Source organism: Schistocerca nitens, chromosome 5, assembly GCF_023898315.1.
Source record: "Schistocerca nitens isolate TAMUIC-IGC-003100 chromosome 5, iqSchNite1.1, whole genome shotgun sequence".
NCBI lineage: Eukaryota > Metazoa > Arthropoda > Insecta > Orthoptera > Acrididae > Schistocerca > Schistocerca nitens.
Window position 1 is genome coordinate 259,646,915 of NC_064618.1, and position 21,100 is coordinate 259,668,014.

A 21,100-nucleotide genomic window follows, 5' to 3' on the forward strand; every position below is an offset into this window, starting at 1 on the left:
GGTCGACCCGAGTCCGGTCGGCACCATGACTGACTAACTGCAGCGAGAACTTCCAGCAGGACCGGCCGCAGCGCGGTCTTGGTCACAGGCGCCGCCGGGAACTGACGCCCGGACTTCACGGCAACCCAGGCCACCGCGCGTGGTCCGTCCATGACGGGACCTCGCGGACATCGCGACTGACGGCTTCCCAGCCGCCGGTGCAGCAGGCGGCGGCAGCTGACCTCACGGCGACGCGGCTCCGTGGGGGTGCCAAACTCGGCTGCCGAGCGGCGACGAGTTCATCTCAACCACAGGGCATCCTGACTTCAGCGGAGCACTGGTGGCGCGCGTTGTCGGAGAATCTACACAGCAGCAGCCAGGCGGAAGGATCCGCAGGGCTGGGCAGCGACGACGAGGGAGAAATTGTAAAGAAAGCTCAATAAATAATTGTAAAACTCCACGCCGTCTCAGTCTCTGGCGCAGCCACTGTGTCTGCTGCTAACAAGTACTGCAGAAGTCGTAACAGGAAACAAACGGCCATAACAAGTACTGCAGAAGTCATAACAAGTGCCTATCTGACATAACACGCACCTTCCAACTTCCATCTGTTTGTCCCAATGAAGGATGCACTCTGCAGGAAGCAGTAGATGGTTGAAGGAGAGGATATTGATGCAGCAGGACTTTGGCTCCGACGTCAACCAGTAGAACGGTAATGTGTCGGCATACAGACCTTCCCACTAAGGTGGCGTAAGGCCGTCGCACTGAACGAAGATTATGTTGAAAAAAATAGGATTTTATACCCAAGAGAGTGGGGAATAACGTGGCGTATTGGAATTCTGAATAAAGCTAACCTGCTTTCGGAAAAAAGTGTTGCGTTACTTGTTGAACAACCCTCGTAGTTTCGCAGTAGTGCTGCTACCGTTGATTGAGACGCCACGACTTCCATGTGAATGCGGTGCTCAACGATGTGCAGGAGGTCAATGACCCCATGTGACTAACGCTTGATAGTAAAGACACTGTTTTCTCGCCCATGAAGGCTTGTACAGCCACATCATCCACTCTAAGTCTGGGGAATGCACTCGTTTGGAGCAAGACAAGTATCCTTACAGCAGCAAGCTGTCTAGAGCACCATGGACTGTCAGCCCGGCGAGCGTTGCTGGGGCTTCTATTCCTGTGGCAGCGGGTAGAAGCGCATTGACAGTTATGTGCCCAACAAAACTACTAGACAGATGTGTGGCACCATGTCGTCTTTTCAGAAGAGTCCAAGTTCTGTGTACTGCAAAAAGATGGAAGTATCCATAAATGGAAGCTCTGAGGAGAATGAACTTTACCTGATCGCATTCGTCATCATCATATGGGTCCAACATTTGGTGTCACGGTATGGAGTGCCATTGGGTGCACAAAAGGACTATCTATGATTCGCATAGCCGGTAATTCGGAGAGAATTTATTACATTTCTGATGCATTAACGTCACTGACTGTGGCTGTTTTCGAAGCCTCCGTAACGTTAACTTTCAATAAGATAACGTAAAACATGTTTCCCTTGCTGTCCTGACCGACCTCACAGAGGTTGTAACACCGTTGCCCTGGCCAGCACATTCTCCACATCTTTCACCATCGAAAATACCCAGTCGTATGTTGCCGAGAGTGTGTTACGCCACCACTTAACAGCCACCACGATCCATGACTCTGGCATAGGCTTGAAGTAACATGGGATGGCGCAGTCATATTTGTCATCCAATCTCGGTTCTACTCGAGCCCTGGACGGACTGAGCCCATTCACACAGAGTCAATACCGCTTCTCGGTGGCACTTCCGCTGGCCGAGCATTAGTTTAAATGGACGCTTTCAGATGGCAGCACCACCATGCTTCTGTGTCGGACTACTGCCACTGGTGGCGAAGAAACGCACTGCGACACCATTGGCGGAAAATGCCTTCACACGATGCTACTCAGTGGTGCTGCTGACAGGCCAAGAAGCGGGTAACGCTGCACGTGAACAGTCAGCTTGTGATGTACTGGGATCGCAGCTTACTGTTATTTGGTAGTAGAGTTGTATAGGTCGTGTTGTTAGAGCTTGGTGGGCCAGTGGTAAGTCCCGCACTACAAATTCATAGATTCTGTGTTCGATCCCCTTCCAGGTCTAAGATTTGTTTGTTTTGCTTGCCAGTTGTTTCAGCTCTGGCACTGTTGTTGATGTGAAAAATGCTGAGTTGCGCCGTGGTTCGGAATCCACATTGAACCGTAGGTCTCTCTATGACTAGCTGGGTAGCTCAGTTCACTGGTCAGTGGAAGGCAGTGGCATACCACATCAAACAGTGCTATGTCTAGTAAAGCATTTAGATGTTCAGAACAGTTTTCAGAGTCCAGGATGAAATTTTCACTTTGTAGCGGACTGTGCGCCGATACGAAACTTTCTGGCAGATTAAAACTGTGTGCCAGACCGAGACTGGAAGTTGTGATCTTTGCTTTCACGGGCAAGTGCTCTACCAACTGAGCAACCTAAGCTCGGCTCACGACCCATCCTTGCAGCCCTACTTCCGCCATTGCCTCATCTCCTACCTTCCAAACTACACAGAAGCTCTTCTGCGAACCTTATAAGCACTCCTGGAAGAAAGCGTGTTGCGGAGACATAGTTTAGTCAGAGCTTGGAGGATGTCTCCAGAAAGAAATTTTCACTTTGCAGCAGAGAGTGCGCTGATTTGATATTTCCTGGCAGACTAAAACAGTTTTAATCTGCCAGGAAGTTTCAGTTTTCAGACTGATGGCTGCTTTTACTTTTACAGACGGAAAACAATGTAAAATATTTCATCTGTGAAGGTAAAAAATATTCACCGATACGGATCATGGAGCGTGAGGAATATTCAGACAAACTTCAGAAAATTTTCACCGGACGTTCGAAGAAAAAGTGCTTCAGAGAACAAGACAACCGGTGAGCGTCATTCGCACTTCTTTCGTCTTTTGTTGGGCCTGTTGGCATGTGATGCAACCCTACAAGCAGTCAGGTTGTCTTCAAATCTGCACCGGTCTCTATCACTTTCAAAACTGCGCAACACACAGCAAGTTTTTATATAATTTTCAGCAAATTCTGCAGATACATTCAAATGTCGATCAAAAATTCTGCACTCTTTACCAAGAATGCCAAAAGTGCATTCAACATATCTTCCAACCCTACGGAAACTGTAACTGAAAACCTCTTTTCTTTTCTTTTTTTGATTCCGTATTAACGCAGGAAGAAAGACGAGATACCGATACCATAATCACCAGTGATTACAACAGGAAAGTAATCAGAGCCTTCAAGCCTGCTTTGAGGAAATTTAATTTCGTTCTCAATTCATTTATTAGGAAACAATGAATTTAAGGTTGAATAAGTAAATTCTTTTTGTTCCATCGAGTTTTGTTTGTTTCTAACTAGTTTTCGGCTTACTGGACCATCTTCAGCAAACAACTGACTATCGTCCGCAAGGGACACTACTAGCTCTTACGTAACAAAACATTATGAGCAAAGATACAATCCTCTAACACAGAATGTTGTACACCAAACATGTTCTTCAATAAGTCTGGTGCACATCATAAATACAGAGTTCTCGGTTTGGCAGTTTCTCGACAAGTGTTACGACCTCACGAACTTTAGCATTATAACCACATAACCTGTAATACTGTAGTATCGTGTATTTCAATTATTTACTGCGTTTAATGCTGTCCATTATATACAGTGCAATGTGCAACGTTAAAAACAATTTGGTGCACAATATTCTGTGCAAGTGGATTGTATCTTTACTTATAACGTTTGGTTAACTAAGAACAAATCTGCCTTGTGGACGATAGTCAGTTGTTTCCTGAAGATGACTCAATGAGCCAAAACGAGTTATAGATTAACAGAAATCAGTAGAATAAAAACAGTTTACTTGTTATTCAAACTTAAATGGGGAATTGTTCTACCAAGAAGTGATAGAAGAATCCATAAACATGCAATAAATTCTTGAATACAGATGAATCTGGCGATCCTCTATTCGCTCCAACGACAATGAGCATGAATCTCTATTGACAAGCACACACAGCCAGCAAAAAATGAAGAAAAATGTTTTATAACTACCTGGCATAGATAGATTGTTGTTGTAATAAAGTAAGCAACAGTCAGTTGGCTTGATGTCACGTATTTCTACCATTTATAGCCGCCACATAGGTTGCTAAATTGGCTGCCTCTTTATTCGTAATAAGCCTTTAATTAATCTTCCTTCGAGAAATGGCGGCACTCAGGATTCACTTTTCAATTTCGCCTTTTTGATTTTCTTACTCAGTAAGGGAAGTAAAAGAGCGGTATCCTCTTCATGCGACTTATGATGGAACTTGAACATGGCTCCCTCCTCACCAACAGCTGCAGATCCCAGCATGCAGCGCGGCGTAACACGATAATAAAGGAGCCTCTTCCCCTCCAGTGGCGCCATGTCGCGTCAAGTGTTAAGTGCCAGGGCCACTAGCAGATCTTATTGTAAGTAGGGGCAAAACATTTTTCCCATACATGTGATTTATAAATTTTGTTACCTGCTCATCATTTTCTCCTACTCGTTTCTGAGGTGCACTTTCTGCATCTGATCAACATTATAAACAAGCTTAAGTATAACTATAGCACGCTGATGGAAAAAATCCAACACCAAGAAATAATTCGTGAAGAATAATGTAATTTCGGAAATAGATTTGTCTAGGTAACACATGTAAGTAATTAATGTAAAAAAAGGTTAACAGATTAAGGTAAGTACGAGACAAGTCATTGCAAAGGTGAAATTCTGGTACATTAATAACCGGTTTAATTGCCAGAATGTAGAATGTAAGCATGCATTGTGTTATACAGGTGCCGGATGCCAGTTTCTGGGATGGAGTTTCATGTCTGTTGCGCTAGGTCAGTTAATACAGGGATAGTTAATGCTGGTTGTGGATGACGTGTCTGACGATGTCCCATATGTGTTCGACTGGAGACAGGTATGACGATCGAGCAGGCCAAGGCAACATGTCGTCACTCTTAGAGCATGCTGGGTAACAACAGCAGCGAGCATTGTCCTTTTGGAAAACACCATATGGAATGCTGTCCATGAATGGCAGCACAACAGGTCGAATCATCATACTGACGTATATATTTGGAGTCAGGGGGCTCGTCCTCTAGCACCCCAGACTGTAACTCCAGTACAGGTCTTGTGTGACTAGGCCGCAGACAAATTGGTTGCAAGCATTCACCTGGCCTTCTAACCAATATACAGCCACCACTGCCACAGAGGCGTAATTAGTTTTTGTTTTATGATAAAAGACCGCCATTCCCTCCTCCACTGAGCTCACGCTTGACACCAATGAAGCTACAAACGGCAGTGGTTTGGGATCAGTGCGAAACATCCCCTTAGAAAAATTAATGAATTACTGTGCTGATAAACCTCTTACGTTATTTGATTTTCAAACAGCTGAGCAAAACTGAACTTACTCAGACATTTCTCTCTTTACTTATTCTGATCAACACTAAACTGGCACACAATATTTTTCGCGCAACGCAATCTGACTTTCAATAATCCCTCAAAAGAATGGCCCTGACGAACAATAACCTATACCTTTCATACGAAAGATTTTGATAGAGAACAAACAATGTATTTACCTTAATAATGTTCAAAGCATTATATATATATATATATATATATATATATATATATATATATATATCAGTTTATGATATCCAGTATTACAAATTTACTCTTTCTGACGGACACACGTCCAGATCGTCCGCTCTCAAAATTCTGTCATCTCTCTCCCCACATCCACCACTGCTGGCGGCTCACCTCCAACTGCGCAACGCTACGCGCTGTTCACATCCAACTGCCCAACACTACAATAGCAAATATTCCAACAATACAAACCAGCCACAGACTGCACACAGCACAGATAGTGATTTTCATACAGAGCACGACGTGGCGTTACCAACATAAAAACCTAAACAGGCTACTTATATAGCAAACAGCCTACTTACAAGTGGAATGCACTCTGAACTAATCGTTTTGTAATAGTTCGTTGCGTCAGTGTGGTACCAATGCTGCTGCAGACGCAGTACGAGGTGCCACAGCCATACGTCAAACAGGACGGTCTTTTCTCTCGGTAGTGACACATCACCGTCTGAAGCCCCGCCTTCTTGCGACTTTACCTTCGCATGACTACCGCTGCCAGAAATCATGTATAGTGACTACATTCCCGCCAAGTCTTTCTGCAGTATCGCGGAAGGAACCCCCAGCTTCTCGTAGCCCCATTCAAACTCAGTGAGTTATTGATAGTGCTGTCTTCGTCGTCTTAACGGCATTCTTGATTAACATCAACTCGCTACGTCCGATCTCAAAGATAACTGAGGCACGTATGTAAAGCAAACGTGGTTTGCATTCTCATAGTGGCGCTACTTTATCTTGTACATCTTCTTTTCGGCGTTGGAATTTTTTCTGTCAGTGTATAAGGGGCGATCGAAAACTTTCCGTTTGAGGCTTTGCTGCAGCGCATATACAATGTGGCACAACTCCGATGCAGGTATGTAAGCACCGACGTATTGGCAAGATATTGGTGTGGTATTTAAGTAGCCGGCCACGATGGCCGAGCGGTTCTAGGCGCTTCAATCCGGAACCGCGCGACTGCTACGGTCGCAGGTTCGAATCCTGCCTCGGGCATGGATGTGTGTGGTGTCCTTAGGTTAGTTACGTTTAAGTAGTTGTAAGTTATAGGGGACTGATAACCTCAGATGTTAAGTCCCATAGTGCTCAGAGCCATTTGAACCATTTTTTTGGTACTTAAGCCTTTCTAATGAGCGTGGTAAATGCGGAAACATGAATTATGGCGACTTTAATACAAAATACGTCCAAACACGACCAACGGGCTATTATTCCTTTCTTCGTTGCGAAAGGACAACCACTGTTAAACATCCATCGGAGAATGAAGAACGTGTATGGGATAGCATGTCTGTCGAAAACCACCCTTGGGGAATGGTGCGCCAAGTTCCGTACTGGTCACGAATCGACATAAGACTCCGGTCTACATGGAAGGCCAGCCTCATCCGTTGTACTCGAGCAACCGTCCTATAGTCCTGATACTTCCCCATGCGATTATCAAGCCTTTGATCTGCATAAAAGAAGGCCTAGAAGGGTCGACGATTCCCGTCAGATGAGGTTGTGCAGCAAGCTGTTACGGACTTTTTTACGCAGAACGACATGTTTTTTACCAAACGGATATGTTCAACCTGTTGCGTCAGTGGAATGATTACCTCAAAGCTCACGCTGATATTGCTTGGCATGCCAATTCTGGTCCGTACGGCCTTCGAACGGAAACTTTTTGATCGCTCATATAAAACCAGTTCTTACATTCTCATATTTTACGTTTTCCCGTGATTTACGTTTTTCTGTTCGTACTGTCGCATGTCGTATTCTCCCCATAAAATGTTTTCTTGCCATTCAAAGTTTCATATGGATAACATTTCCCAACCTTTGCGCTACTGAACCACTACCAAAAAGTATGTGGTATGCAGATAGAATAGCTAAGTTCAGGGTAAAATTAAAACCATATGGTCAGTCGTAAAGGAAGTGGCTGGTCTGCAGAGACAGGTCGAGGATATAGAATCAGTGCGTAGTGGTAATGTCCGTGTTACTGATAAGTCGCATATATGTACAGTATTTAATAATCACTTTCTGAATATAGCAGGTGAACTAAATAGAAACCTAGTCCCAACAGGGAATCATATAGCGCTCTTAAAAAAAAGTGTTCCGAGCCTGTTACCTGAAACGCTCCTCCATGATACTGACAAGAGGGAGATTGAGTTAATAATTAAATCACTAAAGACCAAGAACTCTCATGGATATGACGGGGTATCTAGCAGAATACTGAAGTACTGTTCTACGTATGTTAGCCCAGTACTTAGCCATATCTGTAACTTTTCCTTTAGGAATGGTCGGTTTCCTGACCGATTAAAGTACTCGGTAGTGAAGCCACTTTATAAAAAGGGAGACATTGATAATGTTAACAATTTTAGACCTATTTCTATGCCATAGGTGTTTGCTAAAGTTATCGAGAAGGTTGTATATACAAGGTTACTGAAGCATTTACATTCACATAATTTGCTGTCAAATGTTCAGTTTGGTTTTAGAAATGGTTTAACAACTGAAAATGCTATATTCTCTTTTCTCTGTGAGGTTTTGGACGGATTAAATAAAAGGTTGCGAACGCTAGGTGTTTTCTTTGATTTAACGAAGGCTTTTGACTGTGTTGATCACAAAGTATTACTGCAGAAGTTGGACCATTATGGAGTAAGAGGAGTAGCTTACAATTGGTTCGCCTCTTACTTTAAGAACAGAAAGTAGAAGGTAATTCTCCGCAATATTGAGAGTGATAGTGATGTTCAGTCCCAATGGGGCACTGTTAAGTGGGGCATTCCCCAAGGGTCGGTGCTGGGGCCACTGCTGTTTCTTATTTATATAAATGATATGCCTTCTAGTATTACAGGTGATTCAAAAATATTTCTGTTTGCTGATGACACCAGCTTGGTAGTGAAGGATCTTGGGTGTAATATTGAAACAGTATCAAATAATGTAGTTCATGAAATAAGTTCGTTGCTTGTGGAAAATAATTTGATGCTAAATCACAGTAAGACTCAGTTTTTACAGCTTCTAACTCACAATTCAACAAGAACCGATAATTTGATCAGACAGAATGGGCATATTATATGCGAGACGGAACAGTTCAAGCACCTAGGCGTTCGGATAGATAGTAAGCTGTTGTGGAAAGCCCATGTCCAGGATCTTGTTCAGAAACTAAATGCTGCTTTATTTACCATTAGAACAGTATCTGAAATAAGTGACACTTCAACACGAAAAGTAGTCTACTTCGCATATTTTCATACGCTTATGTCGTATGGTATTATTTTTTGGGGTAATTCTTCTGATTCAAAAAGGGTATTTTTGGCTCAAAAACGGACTGTTCGAGCTATATGTGGTGTAAGTTCGAGAACCTATTGTCGACCCCTATTCAATAGTCTGGGAATTCTGACATTGCCCTCACAGTATATATTTTCTTTAATGTCGTTTGTTGTTAGCAATATTAGCCTATTCCCAAGAGTTAGCAGCTTCCACTCAGTTAATACTAGGCAGAAATCCAATCTGCATGTGGAATGCACTTCCTTGACTCTTGTGCAGAAAGGAGTGCAGTGTTCTGCTGCATCCATTTTCAATAAGCTACCACAAGAATTCAAAAATCTTAGCAGTAGCCCAAACTCTTTTAAGTCTAAACTGAAGAGTTTCCTCATGGCTCACTCCTTCTACTCTGTCGAGAAGCTCCTAGAAGAGCTAAAAAATTAAGCAAATTCCAGTGTTACATTGTTGATTTTCTTCATTTAAACTCACGACTTGTCACCTGAATATGTTTTTTTGTATTTCATTTTATCTGTTTCTAATATCGTGTTATAATTTCATGTATTGACTCGTTCCATGACCATGGAGACTTCTCCTTAATTTGGTCCCACGGAACAATAAATAAATAAATAAAACCAAAAGCTTTAGTATTGATTTTCAAATCGTGTTCTCACTCACGCACAACCTATAGGATAATGCACAACATCAAACAATATAGTTTTTTTTAGAATCTAAATTATTTTAGGTTCTATGAGGATTATAGATGATATTTTAGGGTCACATTAAAATATTTCCTAGATGTCTCGTCACCTGACTGCAATACATCATCGAAAACGGCATATGAATTTGTTTTTCCTCTTAAAGACAGCTCATATAATGTGCAGAAAATACACATGCGACAATTAATTTCTGTTTATACTAATTTCGTAAGTTTATCAACCACGAGTTCTTCTACGCTCTCAGTTTTTTGTCACAACATTAACAAAACTAACTGAATTTTTAACTGCATAATTACAGGCGTGGTGTTTTTTGCATTAATTTCTGAACAATTTCACGAGAAGGATACTAATTTTCGTGTTATTTCGCGGTATACCGGGTGGGTTTAATTAAACTTTCCTTATTTAACACGTTATAACACGGAATCTAATTACCGTACGAGAAATAAACTTGGTAGCATTAATGTCAAGGACATGGGGAAGAGAAATAATGCAGAATCAATTCAACTGAAACACTCTAAATGTGCTGCTACGACACATCATGAAATTACATATCGGTATCATCAGAATTACAGAAGGCTTAATATGGCACCCATCAGTGTCCAGAAGAGTCTGAAAGCGCAGGATTTCATTCTACACAGCAGCACGAAGCATGTCCGTAGGTATATCGGCTACCTCTCTTGATATGCTACCCTTCAGATCAGCACATGCGTGAATGTTCCGCTGGTAAACCCACAACCAGAAATCACAGGGAGTGAGGTCAGGTGATCATGCTGGCCAAGCATTGGGAAACGATCGGCAGATAATTCGATCGTTTCCAAACGTTTTTTCGGACAAGCAGGTGAACTTCATGAGCGATGTGCGGTGGAGCCCAATCTTGCACGAAAACTCTTGAGTTCAGTGCTTCGCTCTCCTGTAGTGCGGGTATGACATGCTGGCGAAGCATATCGCAGTAACGCTGGCCAATCACACTGCGCTGTCTTGAGCGCCGACCTGTTCAAAAAGTATGGGCTAATGATGAACGCAGCTGTGAAGCCACACCATACGTTGACACTTTCACCATACAGAGGGACTTCAAGCACAGTGACTGGAGATGAAGATCCCCACATTCGGTAATTCTGTGTGTTCACCTCACCCATCACAGAAAAATGGGCTTCGTCTGTCCATAGGATGGTCCAGGGCCAGCCCTCGTCAACTTCAGTCCGTTCGAGAAAGTGGAGAGCAAAGTCAACACTTCGTTGGGCGTCCTGTGTTGAAAGTTGCTGTACGATATGGATTTTGTACGGATACCTTTTGAGAATAGTTCGAAGCACCTTCCGTACAGTGGCCCATGAGATGTTCAACTGTCATGACACAGCATGCGCACTGCCAGCCGACCGGGAATTTCGTGCAGCGTTGTCTGCCATAGCAACTGCGATTTCATCAACCACCTGTGGTGCAAACAGTCGTCGGCCTCTTCCTGGAGCGACTCCCAGCTCTGCAGTTGATTCGAACTTCATCATGCCCCCCACAGCAGTTGGAGAAAGAGGACCATTTCGTAATCATTTGATCTGGCGTTATTCTCGAAGTCCAGCTGCTGCATTACTGATGTTTTGATAACAGAGCTTCACCAATAATGCCCTGCTCCTTTTGCCCAAGCTCATGTTCACACGGCAACTAGTGCACTGGGACTGGTCAGGTGTGTGAGACTATGAATCACGATGATTGATCACGGTGTCGTGGCCATAGTTGGAACTGGACGGTGGCGCTGTAACACATTGAAATCATGCACCCCATACTCTGGACATATATGCTACCAAGTTTGGTACTCGTACGTAATTAGTTTCCATGTTATAATGCGTTAAATAAGGAAAATTTAATTATAACCGGCTGGTAGATATTACCGTACTGCTTTTATTTCACTTTAATGGAATTCTAAAATTAATCATTAAAGGTGTCATTATCGTGGTTCTGAATTATTTACGTGAATGGTAGATGTAAAAATTACTAATAAACGTCCAATATTATTTTATTAAATTTCTGATCATGATTACATAACACGTTACATCATCACTCGGCCATCCTACCCATATTTAGTGCAAGATAACATAGCACATGTTACAATGGAAATCTCTATCATTAATTGTGTCCAGTCTTTGTCAATGAAAATATACTTATAAAAAAATTCTCTTTGCATCCATAGATGAACAGGGAACTCATATAGACTTTAAGGCAGGATTTGGAAAGTCCACGTGCATTAATTTCAGTGCTTGCAGTGACTGAATTATTACAGCTTGATTTACATTAGCTGGATGAAATAAATCATTCAAATGTCCTAATAACGTGTTAATACTTAAGGATTAGAGGAGACCAATCGCTGAAAACCAGAAACGTTCAGTTGTTGACAGGCAGACACAAAACAAGGAGAACTTGCTACCTTTCAGAGTTATCGTTTGACAAGCGAGGTTAACCAAAAACACACGCACACACACGCCAATGGCCCTACATGGTGTCAGCTACACTGTCACCACCAATGCTGCTTGCAACAGGTGGGCAGTTAGTGTTGGGTGGGGTAGGTAGAGGGAGAGGGAGCTGAGATGCAGGGAAGGAAATGGGAGTTGTGGTTAGCAGCTTGGAGGAAGGCCAATGTGCCATCAAGGTATGTGAGAGGGAGGGACGGTGGGTATACCTGTAGCAGACAGTGGGAAGAGGCTGCACTGGAGGTGAGTCGGAGACGTGAATTGGGAAGGGATGACTTGTCGCAGGAAGGGGAAACTGTTGGGTGGAGGGTCCAGGGCAATGGATTACCTGAGATTAAGGTCAGGATGATTACGGGAATGGAGGATATGTTGTAAGGATTGCTGCCAGCCGTGTAGTTCAGAGAAACTGGTGCTGGAGGGAAGGATCCAAATGGGTCAGGTTGTGAAGTAGCCACTGAAATTGAGCATGTTGTGCTCGGATGCATTTTATGCTACTGGTGATCAACATAATCCTTAACAACAGTTTTGTGCTGGACATTCGTCTGGGTGGACAGGTAGTTATACAGACATAAAAGGCTGTGCCTTGTTTGTAGCAGAGTTGGCCTACGACATGGCTGCTTTTACAGGTGGTCCAACCTCTGATGGGGTAGCGTAAGTCTGTGACAGGACTGGAGTCAGAGGTGCTGAGTGGGTAGATTGAACAGGTCTCCCACCTTGGTCTGCCACAGGGATCACATCTATATGGCAAAGGGCTGCGAATGGGAGTGGCATACAGATTGACTAGAATGTTGTTTAGGTAGCGTGGGCGATGGAAAACCACTTCAGGAGGGATGAGTAGGATCTTGGGTAGGATGTCCCTAATTTCAGGCAGGATGAGAGATAATCAAAGCCCTGGCGAAGGATATGGTTCAGGGTGATACTGGGTGATGAGGGGGATACTCCTTTGTAGCTGATTCTTGGGGGTGGTGGGAGGATTGGATGTGTGTGAGGATATGGCCAGGAAAATCTGTTTGTAGACTAGGTTTGGGGGGTATTGCCCTTTTGTGAAGGCCTTTGTGAGGCCTTCAACATCCTGGGCAAGGGAGTTCTAATTACTGCGGATATGTCCTTCACAGGTAGCTAGGCTGTATGGGAGAGATTTTTTGGTGTGGAAGGGATGGCAGCTCTCGAATTCTAGGTTGGTGGTTAATGGATTTAATGTGGATAGAGGTAAGGATGAAGTCATCAGCGAGGTGGAGGTCAACGTCCAGGAAGGTGGCACATTGGGTAGAGGAGGACCAGATGAAGTGCATGGGGAGAAAAGTATTGGTGTTTTAAAGTAATATGGACCAGGTATCTTGGCCTTGAGTACAAATCATGAAGATATCAGCGACTCTTAACCAGACTAGGGATTGAGAGCTTTGAGAGACAATGAATGTTTCCTCTGGATGGCCCATAAAAAAAGTTGGTGTAGGCGGATGCCACACAAATTCCCATGGCTGTGGCATAGATTTGTTTGTAAACCTTCCCTTTACTGGAAAAGTAATTTGGGTCAGGATATAGTTGGTCAGATGTATAAGGAATGAGGTGGTGGGTTTGGAGTCTGAAGCACATTGGGAGAGATAGTGTTCGATAGCACCAAGGTCATGGACATGAGGGATGTTGGTGTATAGGGAGCTGGCATCAACAGTGATGTGTAGGGGCCCAGGAGGTAAAGGTGCGGGGATGGTGGAATGAAGTATCTTTGAAGTCAGGGCCTAGGTTTCAGGCAATTGGTTGGAGCTTTTGGTCAACAAGGACAGAAATTCTTTCAGTGGGAGCACAGGAGCACAATAGCAAGCTACCATAGGGCATCCAGGATTGTTGGGTTTGTAGATTTTGAGGAGTTTGTAGAAGGTGGGTGTGTTGACTGTGGTTGAGGTGAGGAGGGAGTTGGACTCAGGTGAGAAGTTGTGGGAAGGGCCTGTGGATTTCAGTAGGGATTAGAAGTTACATTGACTTCCAGGATAGGATCACTGGCAAATCTTGTAGGTGGAGTAATCAAACAGTTGGCAGAGGCCTTCTGTCAGGTAGTCATTGTGACTCATCACAACAGTTGTGGAGCCTTTGTCTGCAGGGAGGATGATTAGGCATGGATCTGTTTTCAGGTTGTGTAGGGCTATCCTTTCCTCTGCCAAAAGGTTAGTGTTCTTGGGCAGGGACCTGGGAAAGGCTGGTGAGGCCAGGTTGGAGGTAAGGAATTCTTGGAAACTGATTAGGGGGTGGTTATGTAGATGGGAGGGGAGGGTCACAGCTGGATGGTGGTATGAACTGAGATGAGCAAAGTTCAATGTTGGGATTAGATTGGCTTTGGTTGGAGAGATTGGGTAGACCTGAAACTTTTGTGAGACTGAGGTTTTTGGCAGAGAGATTAACAATGGTGTTTTGGGTTTGCTTGGGTTCTGTGTTTTGTGGGGTGTTGGGAGAGAGTTGTGGAGGATGTGATAAATTGAAGAGGACAGCTAGGCAGGGTCTGTGTACTGTGAGGGTTTCATGAGGGATTTTACTGTGAGGAGAATGGGTGTTAACAGGAGTAGGATGTCAGTGGCTAGGACAATTTATGGAGGTAGGTGGGGTCTGGAATGCTCCTCCAGTGTTAGAGTGCACGGGTAACTATTTCAGGGATGTTGTGCATGTAATGACTGCACAGTAAAAGTATTTTGAGGAGGGAATAGAGGTGGTCCAGGGATGTCTACACCATGGAGAGGTGTTTTTGCAGTACCAGGCTCATGAAGGATAGGGATGGCAGAATTTGAAAAGGTGAAGATCATTGAGAAAGGAGGGATGGGATCCGAGAAGGCGATATTTATGGTTAGGATGCTCGGGAGGATTCCATGGTTTAAACAGAATATAAAGAATAGACTGTGGGACTGAGTTTGAGGCAAGGGAAGGAATACTTTTCTGTGTTGGTGCATAAAGATGGAGCAGAGATCCATTGGGAAAGGGATTATGATAGAAAATGGGAAATCATACAGGAAATGGGTGAGTGCAAGCAGTAGATGGTTATAAGAATAACTGAGTAATTAGTGTGAGTTTGTTGAGTGAAAAGAATGGAAGATATTGTGCTGGGAGCAAGAAGGTGGTTTTGTGGGACTGCAATATTTAAACTGCACATACTTATTGTCACACATGGAAAAAAGGAAAGATGTAAAGTTGTTATGGTAGTAATGTATGGGAGGGACAGGTGAATTTGAAAGTTCAATGTAGTAATTGGTTGCTGGAAGGTGTTATAATTGTGATCCAATTGATGCATGTAATGTAGAGGAGCATGCAGTGCAGCATAACGGCTGCGGATGCTGCTACAGTGTGTCGCAGAGGTTGTCTGTGACCATGTGGGTAAGCTTGGGTGAAGCGTGTGTGTAACAAAGGTGGATGGGAAAACACAGGAAAAGATCTGGGTGCACAATACAGGAGAGACAAACAGGATATAGATTACGGATAGTAACAAAGAAGGGACAACATGACATTTGGAAGGAAGAGAGCTTCTAGGTGGCATAAATGTTGTAGGAAAGTTCCTCTAGAATATGAATACTTTTTAGGGAGTCACTAAATTCCTCAATAATCTTACTAACTAGTTCACCAATATGACCAGAAGCAATTCCATTCATCCTATCCTCCACCCTGTTATTTCTGAAACACCAAATGAGTATACGGGTAATTAGCCCATTCTAAATCCAAAACAACGTCTGCAATAAACCTACAATTTCTAAAAACAAATGCTGCTTGTAATTTTATCAGGTTGCAAAATCTGCATCTTCCATTTCTGCCAACCAGTTTACTTTGGGAACATTTTTTAGTGACAATTGTTTGGAAAAATGAGTGGAGGACATCTAAATTTGTATGTATGTAACAGGCAGCTTTAAACCAACTTCCGCCTGTACTCAACATAGGCTCACAATACAATGAAGTTCGCATAACTGGGAAGTTTTCGTCAAGGCACGAACCGAGCAAGTGTTTGATTTTGCTTGACATATGACAACAGTTCTTTGTTTTCGACACAATGGCTTTAAGCTCTTTCAAATTCTTTTGCAAGATATCATTGAACAAGCTGAATTTATGAGTCCAGAAAGTGATGTGAATCAAATGTTCTCCATAATTCCCTTCAGTAGTTCACAACAGTTAAACATATATGGGGCAGAATCAGTTAATAAATACTTCACGTTCTCATGGTTAATTTCCAAAGCATGCAAGATCTCTTGAGAACAGGTTCTGCTAATCGAGACATCTACAAACGTAAATTCTATCAAAAATATTTGCTGTTCAGATACAGGACCCTGAGTTTTGAATAAGACTGCGAACACACAGCGGCTTGAAGAGTCGGTAGTTTCGTCGCAGATTAGAGCCAAGTCCGATTTTCTTTCTAAAGATTGCTTGAATTTCGTCTGCACAACTTGGGGGACGTATTAGTTGATTGACTGTGGGAAGGTCTCCAGAACCTAACCAATAGTAAAACGAAAAATCACGTCTTATAAATCCTAATTTTACTATCAATGCAGTTTTACTGATAGACAGTACATACCTGGTACAAATATTTGAAGCTTCTTCCAGTGGCATTTTGGCCTCTGAGTAGCATCGATATTGTTTAGAGAATGAGTTCTTTCTTTTCACTCTTACTTTTCTTTTGCTTATCTAACTAAAGTTCTAATGTTGCCTGGTATTTCTCTGTTGAAGTGCTTAATATACGTTCTAAATGTTCCTTATTTGTAAAGTAATGTTTTGAAACGCAATATTTTTTCTCCCACTCGATACAAAAATTACAAAATTTACACATTAAAATACTGCTTCCCGAAACGGATAAACCTTCACTCGCAAGCTGCTTAGCTCTTTTGTACACCGTAATAATTGTCGAACGACCCATTGTAGCTGCTACTCGCAAACTTAACAACTTAACTTGGTATTTTGTGAATGGGAGTTGCAGGGAATGAGCAGAGCGGATAGGGTATGCTACGAGGGAGATATGATGCGGAGGGAAGGGTAATAAAGTCTGCCACCATTTTAATGTAAGCATGCATTGAAGGCAAGAGAAACTTGCGTTCTGAGCTTCCAAGAACTCCTGATTATCGGCTTTCTTTTCTGAACTGGAACATGAGGTAACTCTGCAATGCCCCAGCAACATCATCACTCATTTTCGAAAAAAATAGCAATGAAATAACGCAACAAAACAAAAACAGTGACATTACAGCTCAGCATCAAAGCAGACGACAATGCACGGCTAATGGTACGCTGCACAATAGTTAACGAATATCTAAAAATCACTACTGCGCAAAGTCTCTCGACTGTTACCGATCATTAGGCTCTTCGTAAGATCTATAAAAACAGATCTAAATTTAATGATCGTCGAAATGTTTCTTTCTGTTAAAATAAATACTACATACACATTCCTCTGTGTCAGGAAAAAAATTATCAGTCTTCTTCCAACGCTAAATATTAATAGATATATTTTTTAACTTTTCTCCAGTGCTTAATATTGATAGAAGAAACAATTAATATCCATTACAGGCAGTTTCAAAGACCTCTAAAAGCTCATTATCGAAGCAGAAAGAAATAGATCTATTGCACTGTTCTATCTTCAGTAAAAATGTGCTGAGTGGAAAGAACAAAAAAAAACATTTTTTGTTGATTTTAGTTTAATGACAGAATTTTTTAATTCGACATTTTTCAAATTATTTCACTTTCGAGCGTAAAAAATTGGACAAATAGACAAAGAAATTATATGTAACTTTTCATTGACATGTTAAACTAAAACACTGTTTAACTGCCAAGTTCTACAGAGTCCGTCAGAAAAATGTATACACTCTTCGTCAGGTTCAATCAAGATATCGATACTGTCGTTCGATTTGAGTTATGGGTATGTTGTAGTATGGTCTTTGGCTCAACAGATGTTAGTACTTTCATCTCGGTATTGAGAAAACAGGATGGCTGGACACGCTTGGCACTCGAGCAACGAAAATGTATTGTGAAGTGGTTTTTCAAGTTTGATAATGTCATTGAAGTGAAACGTCAGTGGCATCGGGAGTTTGAAACTGAGCCGCCAACCCTGCTAACAATTAAACGCATTACTGACAAGTCTGAATTGCATGGAACGATTTGTGATATTCACAAAGGAAAATCAGGAAGACAGCGTACAGCTACAAGTCCTGCTTCGTCTGCTCTCATGTTGGAAACGTTTGTTAATTCTCCACAGAAGTCTGCTACTCAATGTGCACGTGAAGTGGGGGTTAGCGGTACAAGTGTACGAAGAATTCTGAAAGCTGCAAAGTGAGAAGTTTACATTTCACGATTACTGCGCGCAATTAATGATGACAATCCTGATCGCCGAATCCAATTTTGCGAATGGTATCAGCAAATGTTCAAATGGTAACTGATGGCGAACAATTTGTGACGAAGATAGTGTGGAGTGACAAGGCACAATTTAAACTTAATGGAATCGTGAATCGGCATAACAGTGTGTACTGGGGAAAATCCGCAGATTAATGTGTGTATAAAGCGGTCAATCTACCAGGGGTTCATGTGTGCTGTGGATTATCATCTAGGGGCTTAGTAGTACCCTTTTTCTTTGATGCTACTGTCACTGGTGAAGTGTACCTGGAAATGTTGCACACATCAGTTTTGCCAGGTATACGTGCGCTTTATGGGGTTGATGAAGAGGTCTTCTACCAACAGGATGGGGCGCCGCCACACTACCATGTAGCCGTACGAGCTTTCCGGGATGACAGTTTTCCAGGGCACCGGATTGGACGAAAAGGGCCCATTGAGTTCCCTCCACGGTCGCCAGATCTAACAAATGGTTCAAATGGCTCTGAGCACTATGGGACTTAATTGCTGAGGTCATCAGTCCCCTACAACTTAGAACTAATTAAACCTAACTAACCTAAGGACATCAAACACATCCATGCCCGAGGCAGGATTCAAACCTGCGACTGTAGCGGTCGCGCGGTTCCAGACTGTAGCGCCTAGAACCGCTAGGCCACTCCGGCCGGCCGCCAGATCTAACACCTATGGACTTTTACTTGTAGGGAACCGTGAAAGATAACGTCTATCGACGTAAGCCACGCACGCAGGAGGAACTTCGCCAGGAGATTACAGCGACATGTGCAGCGATCTCCACTGTAACGTTGACGGACGTAGTTGCGGCGAGCGGCCGCCGTTCTGTTATGTGTATAGCCGCCAACGGTGAACATTTTGAACATATAAAGTAACCATGTGCTAAACTGAAGCTTGTACAACATGTGTGACCAATAATTAAACGTAAAATAAACACTTAAGTAATACTTTTCATTCCTTAAAGTGCGTATACATTTTTCTGGCGGACTCTGTATATTACATGTGAAAAGTAACACACGAGTAGTTAAATTTTAAAAAAGGTTTGCCATAAAGGTAGTTCTACTATCTTACACTTTCACCTGGCCGGCCGCGGTGGCGAAGCGGTTCTAGGCGCTCCAGTCCGGAACCGCGCGACTGCTACGGTCGCAGGTTCAAATCCTGCTTCGGGCATGGATGTGTGTGATGTCCTTAGGTTAGTTAGGTTTAAGTAGTTCTAAGTTCTAGGGGACTGATGACCTCAGATGTTAAGTCCCATAGTGCTCAGAGCCAGCCACTTTCACCTGCGTCATATTTTGCTAACAGTTATGACACACCGTGTATACAAATTTTGCACTTGAGCACCTCTGGCGCCTCTCTCACCTTGGTGCCCCCTAGTGGCTGCTTGTGTCTCTTGTGCCTTAAACCCATCTGAGTACACATAAAAGATCAAGTACCCATAACAGCTTTAGAATAATTCAACCATATACGAGGGCTATCCACAAAGTACATTACGTTTTGGAATTAAAAATAAATACAGTATTGGAATTTTTCTTTATTACATACAGATGAAAGCCACACTTAAATACTACTTTTCTACATAGTTGCCATTTAAATTAAGGCACTTATCGTAGCGATGGACGAGCTTGGAAGTTCCTTCGTCGTAAAATTCGGCCGTCTGCGCCTTCAATCACGTGGTTACCTCTTCTTGAAGTGTTGCGACTCATTACTCGATCGCATCGTTACTGGTGACGAAACATGGGTTAAGCATGTGAACTGCGAGACAAAATTGCAGTCAATGCAGTGGGGGCACACAAAAACCCAAGAAATGCATGCAGACAATGTCGGCAAGGAAGGTGATGGCGACAGTCTTTTGGGACAGAAAAGGTGTGATTTTTGTGGATTTCCTGGAAAGAGGCACTACAATAAACTCTCAAAGGTATTGCCAAACTCTACACAAACTCAGAAGAGCAATAAAAAACAAGCGCAGGGGAAAGTTTGGCTCAAAGATCTTGCTGAGTCACGACAACGCCCGGGCCCACACGGCAAATGCCACTCGTGAAGTTCTCGAATCTTTTACGTGGGAGTTGTTTCCTCATCCGCCGTACAGTCCCGACCTGGCACCGAGCGACTTCCCAGCAATGAAGAAGTGGTTGGCTATGCAGCGTTTTGATGACGACGCACAGCTTCAAGAAGAGGTAACCACGTGGTTGAAGGCGCAGGCGGCCGAATTTTACGACGAAGGAATTTCCAAGCTCGTCCATCGCTACGATAAGTGCCTTAATTTAAATGGTAACTATGTAGAAAAGTAGTATTTAAGTGTGGCTTTCATCTGTATATAATAATAAAAAATTCCAATACTTTATTTATTTTTAATTCTAAAACGTAATGTGCTTTGTGGATAGCCCTCGTACATAATGACAGCCAGCCCAGTCGAAATATTCTCTTCATGCCATTCACCTCATTCTAGAAATTATAATTTTAGTCAGTTTGCCAAAGATCCAATAAAATCTTGTACTTTAGGGAATCGTCAATCTCCCTTTTCTGCCACGTAATTTCCGAAATCGGAAATACTGACCAGGAAATTGCGAGGTCGTGCTGACAGGTAATGCCCCAGAAATTCTTGTGCGATACCTCTTAAAGCTTTTTAAATAAAACAAACGTTATTAACATTCTACATCTTCATTCGTCATATCGGGTATTAATTACTCATCATAG